Source organism: Canis lupus, chromosome 4, assembly GCF_003254725.2.
Source record: "Canis lupus dingo isolate Sandy chromosome 4, ASM325472v2, whole genome shotgun sequence".
NCBI classification, from domain to species: Eukaryota; Metazoa; Chordata; class Mammalia; order Carnivora; family Canidae; genus Canis; species Canis lupus.
Window position 1 is genome coordinate 61,074,528 of NC_064246.1, and position 16,645 is coordinate 61,091,172.

The window sequence follows — 16,645 nt, forward strand, 5'->3', positions numbered from 1 at the left end:
GGACTCAAAATCTGAACTAGAGGCTTTTCCTGAGTACTCCTCTTTACCATATTTAAGGGATCCACAGGCTGGAGGTGGGTCTGGGGTTGGGGAGATGGGCGATAAAATTTGAGAGACCCTAGAAGGAAAGGGCTCTATGCAAAGGGCAAACAGATCATAAAGGTGATTTTCAAACAACTGACTTCTATATTTACAGGCTTTGCTGTTCACCTAAGTGTTGCACTTAAGTTTGATGCTCAAGAGGAGGGGGAAAGAAAAATGTATAAGTGTCAGGCAGATTGTCAGTTGGCCATGGTAGGCGCTCTTGCCCCAGGATGCAATATTGCTTCGCGATCCTTTTTTTTATGTTCCTCATTCATTTTTCAGGTTTACCAGATCTACATCGTTTATTAACTTGCTTCCAAGATGAAGGAAAACTGACAGGGCCCAAGAAATGAACAGAGGCCACTTAGATTGCAAGAAATTTAAAACCAGAAAAGCTTCAAAACCAAGTTTGAAGTTTAGCTGCAATTTCCACTAGTAAATGTTCATCTCAAAAGGTATTGGATTTTAATGCAAGTTGAATCCCATTTTAGAACCTTGCCCAAGGAGAGAAATGTTCAATAATGTATGCTTTCTAGAAGATAGCCTCTAGCTTCATGTGGCTATTTGAGTAGCTGAAATGTAGCTGGTGTGACAAAGAAACTCAATTTTTACTGTTATTTAATTTTAATTACCTTAAATTTAAGTAGCCATGTGTGGCTAGTGGCCACGGTATTGGACAGTACAGTTCCAGATAGTATTTGCTGATGTCAAGCTTCGGCTCATGTTTCATAAGCATATTAATATAGGAAAGAGGATTTATAAAAACAGCTATGTTTTCCAGAATGTTTTGATGATAAGGATTCTTATTTTTCCATTAAAGTGGGCACTGAAGATCTGATAAATATGTATTTAAGTGAGGATAAGAGAACTTGTATACATATCATACTGTTCCAAGTTTTGTACAGTCTCAGTTCAGTAGTTAAGTAGTATGAGGGGAGACTCTGGCAACTCGGGACTGAGTGCAAGTAACAGAATCACCATGATTCTTCAGAGGCTCTTCAGGTTCTCCTCGCTCATTCGATCTGCAGTCTCAGTCCATTTGAAGAGAAACATTGGTGTTACAGCAGTGGCATTTAACAAGGAACTTGATCCTGTACAGAAACTCTTCGTGGACAAGATTAGAGAATATAGAACTAAGCGCCAGACATCTGGAGGACCTGTTGATACTGGCCCAGAGTAGCCAGAGAGACCTGGAGAGGGAGCTTTTTAAGCTTAAGCAAATGTATGGTAAGGCAGACATGAATACGTTCCCTAATTTCAAATTTGAAGATCCCAAATTTGAAGTCTTGGACAAACCCCAGTTCTGAAGAAATAATGTAAAATTTATGTGGCAATTTGTCCTAGATTAGTTGTACAACTGGATCAGAATAAATTTCTCAACTGTCAAATGTTCTTTTAATTCTGGTACCAAATAAATTATTTGGAGATGTTGGGTGTAAAAAAATATAAGTAATATGAGTGTTCTACTTTAGTTGACACAAAAACTTTGGCTCATGAGAGCTCTAAGCTATATTGATTAGACTATATTGTTACTGGGCAGGTGAAAAAAATCAAACTTTGGATTCCTGTGTTTTAAAGCTCAGAAAAATCAATTCTTTCTCTTTGACACATCTTTAGAATTGTTTTCTATTTTAGTACAGACTCTTTCTGGACTGTGGAAATTCTCCTACATAATGTAGTGCACATTCACTAAGATAGCTATCTGCAGCACGTGGGAAAACTGAAAGAACAAATGAATGATAACCAATTGTCTGCCTATACAATTCCACAGCGTTTGGCCCTGCCAGAGTGGCCAGCCTCTGATGAAAACAAATTTGTGAGGTTCCCAGATGATCTCCCATGACTGTGATAATTGTCACGTGCCTATTTATTTTTCCCTTGAGAAACTGAATGAGTAAAAAAAAAAAAAAAAGATCACAACTAAACAAAAGCATATCAATAACAGGAAACTGTTGGTGAGAAATACCCTGATGTTCCTGTAAATTCACGTCACCAGATTCCCCAGGGACAAAGGTGCATGAACTGCATGGGTAAATAATTATGATTTAATACAGAGACCTTGCAATGCTGTTTACAGTAAAACAACAAAAAAGAATTGTTTCTGGAGGCGCAAATAAGCAAATAATAGAAACACATATCAATATAATCAGGAAGTGGTGATGTTATGTCTAGGTCAGCTACTGAAAACAATCTGTAATCTATCAAAGTATCTCCTCTGCAATTGCAAGCAGTAGAAGGTGGGACCTTAAGAGGAAGAATCATCCCCAGGGTGATTAGAAATCAAGGACAAAAATGGAATATCCATCCTGGAGAATTTCTGAAAAGGTTTCTGCTTTGTGATACCTGTCTGTTTGCAGGGTTTTATTCTCATAGATGATAAGAGAGAGAATGACTCCATATTCTCCTTCCTTAAAAGGATTTCCAACTCGAGAGCTATGTGCATGCCCACAGGTGCATGTGTATCCCAACTATGAAAAGAAGGGAGTGGTGGTACTTCAACTGCTCGATTATGTTCACCTATTTGGGGCCCTGTAACATCTCTTTTTATTATAAATGATGTTTTACTCGACAAAGATGGGAAACCCACAATATTCTACTTTTCCTCACAATCTACGTATTATAAAAAGCATGAAGGCATTTGTCTAGTCGCCTGAAGAGAAACCTAACATTTTGCTGGGGAGTTTGGTCTTAGGCAAGAAGGGAAAAAGCCAGCAAGGAGTGAAAGTCCGTATAGAATCCACACCTAAAATCTCTCTGCTTTGCTTGGGTAATAGGATAAAACTCTGCAAGTCTCATTCTCAGGGTCTAAGCAATTTTTAAAATTTGCCCAGCTATTCAGCCAAGGGTAATTTCACTGTGATGTACTCTGCTACCATTTCTCCATTCTTAAAAGATTCTGTGGTAGGCAGAATAATGAACCCCCAAGGATATCCACATGCTAATCTCTGGAAAGTGTGACTACATTACACAACAAGACTATCTTACACAAAAAGATAGACTTTGATGATGAGATTAAATTCAAAACCTTGAGGAGGAAAGATTATTCTGGATTATCAGGATGGGTCCAATATAATTACAAGGGTCTCGGATGCTTATAAACATCTGAGAAGAAAATGTGACAGTGGAAGCAAGAGAGAAAGATTTTGCAGATGCTGGTTTTGAAGATGGAGGAAGGGACCACAAGCCAAGGAATTTAGGTGGTTTCCAGATGCTAGAAAAGACAGACAGATTCTCCCTTAGGGTCTCCAGAAGAAATGCAGCCCTGCCAATACCTTGATTTTAGTTCAGTAAGGCTCATTTTGGACCTTTCATCTCCAAAACTGTAAAATAATAAGTTTGTGTTGTTTTAAGCCAACAGCTAAATTTGTGATATAGCAGCAATAAGAAATTAACATAATTTCTCAATTTTATAGTTTTAATACTAGATTATAGGCTGCATGTTGGAATCATTTTGGATACGTAAAAAAAAAACAAAGGCCAGGGTTCCATCCCCAGTAACATAGATTTAGTAAATCTGGAATGGAGGTGATACACTGGTATTTTATGGTGCTGGCAGATGATTCTAATAGTCAGCTAAGAATGAGAACACCATTGTTAGAGGGCTACCTCCTTTATATGATCTCTCGGCTCCTTAAACTCAGGGAGGAGGCTTTCACAATACAAATGACAGGATCATTTTACTATTACCAGCGCAGTAAAAAACAAAAACAAAAGCATAGTCAAATTTCTTTGGTCTTTAATGTTACATTGATTTTCGTCTCCATCTGAACAGAGTAGATGACTGGGAAGCAAAGCCCCCTCTGTCTCCACTTCTTCCAATTCCTCTGGGTCTCATTTTCTATTCAGAGGCAGTCAAGGATGACTCCCCCAGCCAGAAGCCCTCACAGCAGTAGTCGTGACACTTACGTAAAAGAGGCATTGAGTGGCATGGGGTATATGGCAGGGATGGTGTCTTGGGATCAAGAGAGTGATACACAGAGAAGAGCCCACTCTCCCCTGAGCTTGTGTATTCCATAAGGGAAAGATGGAACTATGGCTTGGATATTCCTATTGGCCCTGTTTCCAATGAACATAATAATGGAAAGGAACATGAACTGGTGCCAGGCAAACTGTGCTCTAATCCTGGCCTTGACACTTATATTAATAATACCAGCTCCTCCTCATTGGCTACAGGCACTGGACTGAGTATTTCACACAGTGATGATCTTGCTCAATCATCAGACATTTACACCTTCATTTTCTTGGTTCAGTTTTCAAAGAATGGACACTAGTGGTTTCTGGGGGATCCCTGGATGTTTTGGTCATAAGTAAGAGTCATAATTTGAGATAATTGAAAATGTACATTATGAACTCTCCCAGACGGTAGAATTTTGTATACTCTACCATTCTCTGATTCTATATACAAGTCACCTTCTGCCATCTTGTAACAGTAACTGATTTCTGTTGGGTCTTGTAGTTGTTTGGGTTGAAGAAGGAGAGGAAGGAGTTGAAGCAGCTGGCCCATGATCCATTTTCTCCCCATTACCGGAGGTAGAGTGGAATGAATAGGGGGATGGCCCCAAGGGAAAGAAAAATAAAGCAGGTGACCTCATTGAATCTCTTTGTCAGCACAGTAACTGGACCTCTGGGAAATAACTAATGGCATTTTCTAGGAGGAGAGTCTTTTTCTGTGGATTGGTCTTAACTGGATGTCTTTGGTTTGTTTAGGGAAACATACCTGGGATCTATGGATTATGAAGCACTGTTCCCTGGAGAATGTCTTATAAGCAACACAATTTTCTTGATTATGAAATGGAGGTACATCATAAATTCTTTGCTCCCTGTTATGTAAGGTGACCCATTACTGCACTTAGAGACTTTATCTACCCTGGCCAGAAAGTACACTTCTAGTGTGTGAGAAAGGACCTGGGGAGCCACATGAGATAATCCAACCTCCCTCTGCTTTGTCTGTTCTTCCTGAATGCTCATATCCTTGAAATATTAATAAAGTTTGATATTGAGTAAGATGTCTGATTCATGTGAATTTGATTTGAAAATCTAATCCTTTGCATTACCTCAGTCCCTATTAGACCGTAAGCTCATGGAAGGCCAGAACTATACACAACTGAATGGGCATGGCATTGTGTCTTTAGTACGGTAGCTGCTCAATACATAAATAGTGAAGGGCCAATAAAAATATAGGAATATAAATTTGTACAGAGAAATGATGCACTTGCCAATACTCTATTATCATACCATTCTTTCTCCTCTGGGTATAATGTCTTTTAAATGTAAATGTAGTTCATTTCCACATAAAACTCAACATTTCTTTATATGAGTGCAATGAAAACTGTAAGATGGTCTGGGCTTTTAAAAATTTTTCCACTTAAATTGAATTATGGGGCTCGTAGACATATTTTGAATGCTGCTTGACCATTTTGGTTCATAGCAGGTCATCAATCAATGGTTGTATCTGGTAGTGCCAATTTTGACTTCTCTCAGCTTTAACCACATTCACCATTTGCAGTTCAAATTGATTTCCACAGAGAAAAAGTAGTTTATATCTTTCCCTACTGAACAAAGCAGATTGTTCAGGCATGGGACCTCCGTGTGTTCCATTGTGGTTATAAGTGTAAATAGGAGGGCATATTCCCCTCTTCACATGGGGCAAAAGCCTGTACATATGAGTTTACATGGGTGTTTGGAGTATTTATAGATGCTATGTGCCTGAAAGTGTCTCCACTATGGATGATAACTGTACTCCAAATAATCAACTCTCCTGTCACTCCTTTATACCAAGGACTTCTTTCTTATTTCTCTAGAAGGAGTATCTGTAATCACTCAAGTATAATCTAAAAATGGCAACTTAAAAATACAATGGCTTGTTGACAAAAGAATAGGTAATATCTCTTTGGACCTTTCCCTAAAGGCTGACATTTACACAGACTCTGATGCAGGCATTTTTTCTCGGCAGTGATTCCAGGAATATGGGAGGAGGAAGAGGAGAAGGCCAGACAATGAAGAGAGAAAAGTCATTAAGAATTGTATTAAAGAGAATCACTACTGTTGGCAACTCCAGTTGAAGTTGAAAATCCTGTAAGAAAATTCAAGAAATGCACATTAGGACTATTCCTTTGGGACCAGGTGCTTATGCCCTGAGACCCACCCCTTTGCGGCTGAGGATTTCCCCTGAGGGAGTTTAATCCCTGGACCACCCAGGACACCTGTGCATGAATTAAGTAAGCTCCTAAGGCACAGGAGAAAGCCCCAAGCAGAGGATAGCAGGATAGAAGGGCCAGATATGGACATAATGCACAAGACTGCCCACTGCAACTGCAGGGAAACTCAAGGTGGGGTCTGTCTCATTTGGTTCATCCTGTGATCTAGAACAAAATGTGAAAGAACAGAGCAGAGATCAGGTATGAGTTGTTTTGGGGAGAGGAGATGGAATGAGGGAGGGAAATGTGAACAAAGTTGGAATAATAGTCCTCGAAGACAGTTGAAGTGAGTTTTCAAAGTCCACAGCTCTAGCTTAAGAACGCCGGGGAGACAGAAGGAAACTGGAGGACATGCTTCGAAACTGGTGTAGAACCTGTCCTGATCCTCTCAGTCCTTCTGCACTTTGGGGATCCTGTCAACATAATGAGAGAGTAGGGCTGCTCTCCCTGGTCTCATCACTCATCATTAGCCTGCAAGTTCCTCAGTGCTCTCTTCCTTGGACTGTTGGATATATCTGTGTGGGTGTGAGGCCAAGTGTACAAAACCCACCTTTCCATAGTGTGCTGAGCATGGGCACAGCTGCCAAACTGGCTGCCATTCACAACCCCCTTGCTCTCTGTCACCTAGCTCTTAAACTTTCAGGATGATCTGAGCACCATAGATGTTTTCTCCCAGCAAGCCTATAGTGTTTTATTTGTACTAATATAGTTAAATTTCATTGTGACTTGTATCTCCTTTCTGTTGGATGCCTGGTTTAGGCTTCTACCCAAATTCTACCCAGGCCTTCACATTCTCCTGCTTAAAATGTAGCTGTGGCCTCGTAATCTGTCTACCTGCCTTCCACTTCCCCTCCTCCAACTTTTCTTACCTACTCTCTACTCCATCAACAGATTAACCTTTTCCTAGCAGATCTCAAATCACTCTACTTTCCTGCTCAAAAGTATTTGGTGGCTTTTTTAGTGAAAACCAATCTCACCACAATTTTCAAGCCTAGAAATCAAGTTTTTTTTTCATAAAATGGCCCCAGCCCAACCATATTATGTTTCCCATTATGTCCTACTGTTAACACCACATTAGAAGTTGTAATAGGCCTCCAGGCTACTTACTCACAGTCTGCAGACTTTGTTCAGTTTGTCTTAAATTACTAATTTAAATTGCTGATTAAGATTGTTAATTATTACTCATTTAAATTATTGATTAAATTACTGCTTGTCTTAAATTACTAATTAATTGTTCACATTTAGACACTGAGGCATTTCGGGGTACCTGAGTGGCACACTTGATTAGGTGACTGACTCTTGGTTTCAGCTCAGGACCTGATCTCAATGTCTTGAGATCAAGCCCTGCATCAGGCTCCTGCTTAGCATGGAATCTTAAAAGACTCTCTCTCCCTTTTCCCCTCTCCTTTTCTCACTCTCTCTCCCAAACAAATAAATCTTAAAAAAAAAAAAAAAAAAAAAGAACACATTGAGGTTTCTCTCTCTCTCTCTCTCTCTCTCTCTCTCTCTCTTTCTCACATACACACACACACGCACACACACACACAGATGTAGGTTTCTAGCTTCTGAAACATTGAAAGATCTGGCAATACTAGGTCCATACCTCCGCAAAGTCATCATCAGCTGGATCTTAGTAGTGGCTATCACTTTTAGATCATCAAGAGAACCCCAGCGTCTCCCAGGCCCCTACCCACACATGTCACTTGTTTACATAACCTACTAAGCCTCTAAAGGCACTTGTGTCCCCAACTCTAAACATGCCCCAATTCCATGCTCAACTGCTTAATTCCTTGTTCTCCATGTAAGCCCTCACTTTTTGAGCAAATGCTGTCAGTGCTCAGCCCATAACTCCTTGACACTCATCATTGCCTTAGATATCAGTGACTCTCTACAGAACTCATTGACTCTGCTGGAGGGATTCTCTGACTAGGAGCACCATCAGCCTACACAGAGAGCAGGCCTAAAGCCAAAGAGTTGATGCCACTAAGAGCAGCCCACAAGCAATGGCAATGAAAGTGAATGGAAGTGAAAGCCCACTTTTTCACCCTTCAGCAGGTGAGCCTGTGTGGTATGTTCTATGCAGTATGCAGTCTCCCAAGGTTTCCAGGGAGATCAGTGGCCACAGAGGTAACCTGCTCATGGGACTCATTTGAATTGGCTTCTTTCCCTTTCCTCTCTGACTTCCTCTCTTTTCTACTGAGCTTCTTGTGATCACCTCCCAAATTAACAATTGTATTCAAATCCTTGTCTAAAGATTTGTTTCTGGGGGAACCCGGCTAAGGTGCTTTTCTGCACTAACTCCCTGTCACCCTAGTCCTTGCTAGAATGAACCTCTGTTTTCCCTTATTCCACAAACTCCACTCCTTTTCCACACCCCACCATCACTCTGAGTTGGACTCAAATGTTTCCTCAGCCATGAACATTTCCCTGACCCCTTTATTCCCAATTTGCTTTCCCACTTCTTTCTCTGAATCCCACAAAGCACTAGGCTTAATGTTTTTCTAATGGCCCTTTTTTATCTATATCTTCATAACTTGTATCACTATCCGATTTATTCATTTTGTCAATCACTCCTTATACACTGCTTCACGTCCCCTCTTCCTTAACTGTCTCTTGTTCCAGAGAGTAGTCAGCTCTGTGAGGGCTGGGAGCAGCTCTGTGAGGGCCGGGAGTGCCTTTCATACTGGTATGCCAACTGGATCTTTCCTCATGCTCATTCCAATCTGCCTAGTCTTCAGCTGTGGGATTTCCCTGTGGGCTCCTAAGCATGGAAGGCTCATGAACTTTGCTTCATAATGATGCAATCACAACCTAGAAGTAAGGAAAGTGAATCTTTGGCAAATGGAATACAAGAGCCAGTGAATCAACTACCTATCTTTCCTCCCTTGAATCAACTGTCTGTGCTGTTATAAGGCTTCTCAGAGGATGATCCAGTGGTATTGCTTATCAGTCTCATTTAATAGCCACTAAATTGGTGACACAGATTGTGCATTGCCTCTTCTTTCTTCCCTGTGAGTCTCCCTTGTCTCTTACTACTGCTCTCCAGGCTTATGCTCCCTAATATTGTAGTAACATAAAGCCTTTTCCTCAAGACTCTGATTTCTGAGTCCTCAGGCTAAGACATCTATCATCTTGTTGACAAATACAGACAGTTCTTTGAGAGAAGGAAAAATGACTAAAGCTCAGTAAGAAAACTGAAACTCGTGGTGTTTTTACATGCCTTATTCTCACACTCTGTTCCTTAGCTCAGTTGTAGCCTTGGGAGCCACAGCCTGCACACCTGGTACCGGATGGAACAGAATAAAGCCTGAGCTCTTTCAAAGCCTCGTTCCCAAAGAACTGCTACTGTTTGATTTGTCTGGTGGTGCCCCCGGATACCCCAACCACAATACTTCCTTTATTTGACCTGACTTGAGAGCCCCCCCTAAGACTAAAAACTTTTCCCCGGGATCATTTTTTGACAACATTTGAGGCTAAGTACAGCTATTTCACAGCTGCCCTGAGATGATGGGTGACAGTTGAGACAAATCATAAACAAAAGCTTAAAAGGACATGTTGAAGAACAAAGTATCCATAGGTGCACTGAAATGCCCCAATGTATTCCTGGGAACCTAGATGACCATGTGCATATGTGGGGCTGTGTGCATGTTCATGAGTGACACTTGGAGGCCCCAAGTTCTCACCTCTGGTTGACTCTGAGGCTCTTCCTACATAGGAAGTGAAGTAACCTTCAAGGCAGGGTTGTAAACTCTATGTCCATTGCATGGCCCAACATGCACACAGGGCTCCAAGGCAAAGACTGCAAGATTTTATTAGTTCCCTGCATTTAAGAAAATCTCTGTCCGATCATTAGCCAAGTATAAAGCTGAGTAGAGACTTCAGTGATAACACATAACAAAGAACATATATTTTACAGAATTAGGAAGAGTCATTGAATAAACAAGAACTATAATAGGCAGCAACAGAAGGGGGGGGGGAGTGGATCTGATGTCCAGAGTTGTCACATTACATTATTTGAAACATCCAGGTTTCGACAAAATTTCTAAGACATGCAGAGACAAGAAAGCCTGACCCATACACAGAAAAAGAGAAAGAAAAGAAAGAAAGAAAGAAAGAAAGAAAGAAAGAAAGAAAGAAAGAAAGAAAGAGCAATCAATTGCAACTCTCCTTTTGAAAGAGGAAGAAAAGCTTGTTGCTCCCCAATTTCAATCTTTTGAGTGTCAACCAATTATCTCAGGAAGAGAAAGGGGAAGGTCTCTTCCCTGGAATGCAAGCAAGTGTTTGGCTCCTGGGGAGGTAAGTTTTATTACCCTATGAGTGAGAGCCTATGCCTTTAGATCTAATACCCTTTAATTTCCAAAATGTGTCTTTTAACTCAGGTTTTAGTTTCTTTTGCTTGGAAAGTCCTAAGACCGCAGAAAAGGAAAATATTTCCTCTACCATATCACACTCAGGCCAAGATGAGGGTCACCAAAAGAATGCCTTAGGGGACATAATAATTGGATGATCTTACTTCTTGGCTTGCCTCAACAATAACCGGTTATGCCCCTTTTAGCTCAATTAATGCTTGTCAATGATTTGTTAGTGCCTACTTTCACCAGCAAAATCGTCCCAGGGTGATGATTAGTTATGCCATCACCTGACCTAAAACCCCACTGGCGCCCTTTACACATGGAAGGATGAAGGAAAGCCAGAGGGAAGGGGATGGAGCCTGTGGGTCCTGACTAATTCGTCAGCTGAGTGAGTCACACATTCACAGACCCTGATGTTTCACTTTACACAGCCAGTATTTCAAACTTGACCCTGTACTTCCATGTCAATTAATAAAATGAGCTGCTCGTGAAATAACTGTGCCATTTTGAATGGAATAAGTCACAAAGTAAGGGAAGTCTAAAGTTCAGGAAATTATAGAAGGTAGATAAGCTTCAGCCAAAGACAATAACAAAGGAAATAGCACAAAATAGCATAGAAATGAACCCGCCCTGAATCACAGGTAAGAAGAAAAAAATAGCCCTTGGTCCATTTCAGAGATGTGAGACAGAAGGGAAAAAATGGTCCCAGAAGAGTTTGGCTTTTAGGGAAGCCCAAGAGTCAGTGAGTTTTGACTCTGACCTGTATTTTTCCTCAGGAAACACTTTGATATTAATGATGCAGTGGAGGGATATTAGATTCTTTGTATTATCTGAGCTAAGCTCCAGTGTTGTTGAATCCTGAGGGGCAAGCCTTCTGTTCGTCAGGAGTGGAATGACCTAAAGTTGAGGAGCTTATCCCAAAGCTTTCTTGTTCATGGATTTCCTTCATAGATGCCTAAAGGCTTATTGGTGCAACATCTCTGTGAGGCTCTTACTAATCTTCTTTGCCTCCTGGTTTCTCAGGCATTTTACCCAGACATCTACTGTAGATCGGTCATATTTAATTGTTTATATATAGCATCTACCTCATGCACTTACAGGAACAGGGGCTGGATATTATTCACCATGGTAATATCTCAACATTTGGCCTCAAAATATGTCAAATACAGCTTGTTAAAATGAAACAAAAGTAGTAAAATGATCCTATGCCTCTGTTTCCAGACATTTGTGTGCCTTTGTGCCAGAATGGTGCATCTAAGCCTTTAATGTAGCAATGCCTGCCTCACACCTGCTTCCACTAGCAGTCCACCGCTAGGAGATAGTGGCTTAAACTTGCAAGCAAAGAAAGCCTGGAGACGAGACATAAAGAAAAGGAAGACCCAGCTGTTAACTTCTCTCTGTTTGACCTTAGACATTTCTTTAGACATCTGTTTTGGGATAACAAGATAGTGGAGAACTCTGAATCCAGCTATTAGATTCTTTACCCATACATACTCCTTTATCTTTTTATTCAATCACGCATGTGAAATAAGTCCAGAAGTACTAGATGACATGCTGCCACAGAAAGCCATCCAATTTTGTCAATACCAAAAAGATGGAAAATGAGTCACAGAGTTGTTGCTTGGAGGTGAGCCACTCACTCAAGATGACTGGTGTTGGACTGTTGGGATAGCCCAAAATAAATTTACTTGGATTGTTTGTCACAATGAGGAGCCTTCCTGGCCAGTGTATCCTGCATGAGATCTCCATTCTGTAGATAGCTTTTTCTGTATGTCAGTGAAAATAGTTGTCACTGCCTCTGGGATGACCTGATTCCAGCAGAAAGAGAGTTTCCTACTCTGTGTCCACATATCAATGTCAAAACAGCTCTAATTATCTCTGATCAATGGCCCTATTCCTTGACCAATTATGGTTTCTAAGGTGATGAAATGGTGTGGTTTAATGGTTACAAGTATGGATTCTCAAGCCAGACTGTCTGGATTCAAATTTAGGCTGTATCATTTTCTACCTGGAATACTTTAGACTGGTTACTTAACCTCCTTATGTCTCCATTTATTCGTAAGTAAAATGGGAATAATCAACAATACATTCTGCATTACTACGAGGAGCAAATGAGTTAATATGTAGAGTTAGAACAGTCCCTAGGAGAGCAAGCACTTACACATTAGTCCAACTGGGTCATCTATTACTGTGGCTAAGAATGTGTCTATGCTAAGAGATGTTGTAATTGAAAGAAACACCAAAAGCAGAAATGTATTTGCAGTTTTCAAATTACTTTTTATATCTATTTTCTCATCTGATTCTTGCCTCAGTCTTGCAAAGAGGTCATAGAGGACACAGAACACACAATTAGTAAACAGCAGTGATGAATCATGAACCCAGAACTTAGGAGCTTTCTAAGATACCTTAAGTGATATGGATACCACCAGAGAGGTGGTGAGTACAGGCGCAGGCTGGCCTGAGCAGCTTGATAATGCACTGGATAATACAACACTTTGCAATCTGTGATTTGAAGTAGTTCTCAGGAAATTATTTACTGGATGCTGCAACGCAAGTAGCATTCTCTCTACTTCAGGGAGCTGACACGTAGAGGCACTCAGCACCATACTTCCTATCTGCTATGGTGCTCATTGGTTTGATGTTTGGGTGGCTATGGTGTTTGATCTTTGGGGATATTACTCAGTGTTTGTAAGTTTACATAAAGAGTCTCATTAACTCAGTAGCACAAACAGGTTGCAAATACAAAATTATCTGGGCTTACAATATAATCCCTAATTCAAATGAAACTTTGCCATCTCTTTTTTTATGAATCTGAATGTGCTGATTAATATCATTTCATTTACACATAGTATCAGGAGTCTTTTAGCAAGCCAATATAACTACAAGTTAGAGTCAAGAAGTTGGGCACCTGACACAGATTTGATTCTTTGTTTTTGAGTATCAGATTGATTGTCCTTTAGGATACATGAAAACTAATAAACTTAAAATACCAAAAAAGGTTAATATGCTCAGAGTGGGCATTAATTTTGGCCATGAGGAATGGGGAAAGTTGCTTGTAGACAAGGTCTTAAAGCTGTATGACAACAGGAAGTGTGGCAGAGAGTCCCTACATAAAGAAGCTGTCACTTCCTTCCCTGCTCACACATGCTGCTCCATCCACCAAGAGATGGGGTCCATTTCCCCTCCATTTGAGTATGAGCCAATCTTGTGACTTATGTTGACCAGTAGAATGGGCTAAAGAATACTTAGTTGATTCTAGGCCTACCTTTAAAGATCTCAGCAACTTTCCTTTCCCTCAGGAAGCCAGAAACCATGCTGTAAAGAAGTGGACTAGATTACCAAAGGAGGAGTGCTTGTGGGGAAAGAAGCCACATGAAGGATCACGAAGGTATCATACATGGTCACATGTCTTGTATGTGTAAGTGAAGTCTTGTTGGGCTGTGTAGCCCAGTCTGGCTGCCACCTAGAGGCAGCTGAGTCAGTGACACCAGCCAATGCCTGTGGAGCAGCCAAGCAAGTCCTAACTCAATATCTGACTCACAGGATTGTGAGAAAGAATAAATAATTGTTTTAGCCAGTGTGTACTGAGATGGTTTGTTACAAGTCATGAGATCTTTCAGAAACGTGGAGTATCCCTCAGTAGCCCCTGAAAGGAACTTAACCTGGTCTATACTCTTGACATGAATTCCAGAATGATGATGAAAGGAAAGTTAATCAACACACAAAAATGTTTCAGAAGGATAGTAGTACTTTCAAAGATGAAGCTTTAGGAGTTACAGCCTCTGCCCATGTTTCTCTTCTGAAACAGTATCTTCTGATCACTGGATAATGGCATTTGCTGAGTCCACTGAAGTGAATCCAAGAAATCTTCATTCAATTCTATTTAAAAAGTACAGACTAGGTCTCTTCTTTGTACCAAATTCTCTCCTAGGAACTGGAGGCACAGTCCTGGACATAGGGACAAGGCCTCTGCTCCAATGGAGCACAGATTCCAATAGAGGAGCCTGAGAAGAAATTACAAATATGGTGTTCTAGAAGGCACAAGGAGCAAAAAGTGGGAAGGTTTCTGTGAGGAAGTCCATTATAGGTTGGTACTGGATGAGGAGTAGAATCTGGCAAGGTGCAGGGGTGAAGGGAGGGAGGCGAAGGGGCAGGCGAGGGCCAGGCAGGGGCAGCAAGAGCAACAGAGACTGTCACCCAGCTGAGGAAGAGTGAGACCCAGCTCTCCAGAGCAGAGGCTGTTGTCACACAGTCTTGCACAGGTTTGCCGCACCATGTGGCCATTCCATGTCCTCCATGTTCTCATTCTCCTTCCAGAATCAAAGCCTATTCAGGAGCTGGAAATGATTGTGTGGGGATATCCTTTCTTTCTAGTTCAGTCCTTTTTCCCTTCCAGATGTAGGTCCTGTCCCAATTCTCTCAGCACCTCAGGTGACTTGGTTTGCCCATTTAGGCGGATCCGTGGGCTCTGTCCACAGCGACCCTATGAGCAGCTGGCTGTTTGGCCTGGTACTTACACTCCCATAGTTTCCCTCAGCTCAGTCTCCTCCTTGAATCAGCACAAGTGGATTCATTCTCATTCTCTCTCTTTCTCTCTGTCTCTCTCATTCCCTTTACACACACACACACACAAACACACACACACTGGCGACAGCAATATCTTTTCAAGAGAAGAGTTTGTGCTCTTCTTTTTCTTCATAAACCATTAAGGTTCTCCTCTGGAAAGGTCATAGCTCTCTGGAATTTCTTTTCTCCCAGAGTCATCAAACATGAACTCGACCACTTACCCAAGATTATGAATCAATAGGTCACCTTTCTTATCTGAGATTCAGTTTCATCACTTATAAACCGGTAAAGAAAAAAAAAAACCTGCCCCTCAGAGTTATGATGAGGAATAAATGGATTCATACTCATGAAAATACTATTCAGATGTTATCTCATCACTCTTTCTGGGCAGGGAATCCAAAGTAGCCTGTGTCTGATGACAGCATGAATCATGTTGGAAAGGTTAAAATAACAACTATGAGGTAACACATCAGGCAGATGGAAGCTGATCTCTGTGAAAAGCAGCTTCAGCCTTAGGCAACAATTCTAGATTAGTTAGTGAACATCTAAATGCTAGGGGCACTGGACAGTATGCTTGCTGGGTGGTCAGAATAGCACTGTACAGACAGTGGGAATTTAATGAATATATTCTGCTTCTGTGGCTGTTGATGATGGTGGCAATGATGATGATCCTATCACAGATCATCACATGTATGGAGACTGCTGCACAGAATTGCTGCTGACAATTGCAAAGATTTCGCCATTTTCATAACGATGCTCCCTGAGGTCTTCTCATGTCTAGATTCAATGATGAGTAGGCAATTATTTTTCACTGGTCTGGCTCTACTCTTTGGCTTTCCAATTTATTGCCTGGCTGCAGAGCTAATCAGCAGATATTTGTAGTGGAGTCTTGCTGCTTGGCTGAACACTCGGCCTGACAGCTGGGTCTGGAGGACCACGGGCAATTAGTCACACAGCTTTCTTTCAATGAACCAATTTTCCAGGGACTCATGATGGGCTGATGTCTTCTGAAATAACCTTGTGGGTTTGGACAGAGGACAATGGGCCCACATTTCATGATTCAAGACACACGACCACCTTGACGGTAAAAAGTTCCAGGCAAATAACCAGAAGATTTTTAGGAGAAAGCTAGAGGAAACAGGATATCACTGCATCATCAAGTGATACAAACCTGTTGTCTTTTAAGTATCTCTGGTGACATTTAAAGCTCCTGGAGAAAGTACATTGAGTTTTCTCTGCTGCCAGGGCACAAGTTAGTAAGCTACTGCTATATTTCAATAAAGTAACTCATGCTCTGGTGACAGTTCACATCTAGAGGTCAGTTTGATTCCTGCCTAATTTTAAAGTAACTCTTGTTTCTCTAGGGGGTACAGTAGGGCAGCAGTGATAATAAAATAATAATCCCTGGATCAGCCTCCACAAGCAAAGTCACCAGATCCTTAGTTG

The 16,645-nt window shown here is 41.1% G+C and overlaps 1 pseudogene; it reads left to right on the forward strand.

Moving 5' to 3' along the window:
- The first annotated feature begins 1,027 nt into the window (after positions 1 to 1,027).
- Positions 1,028 to 1,477, forward strand: LOC112651719 (ATP synthase-coupling factor 6, mitochondrial-like; annotated as a pseudogene).
- Positions 1,478 to 16,645: the final 15,168 nt, after the last annotated feature.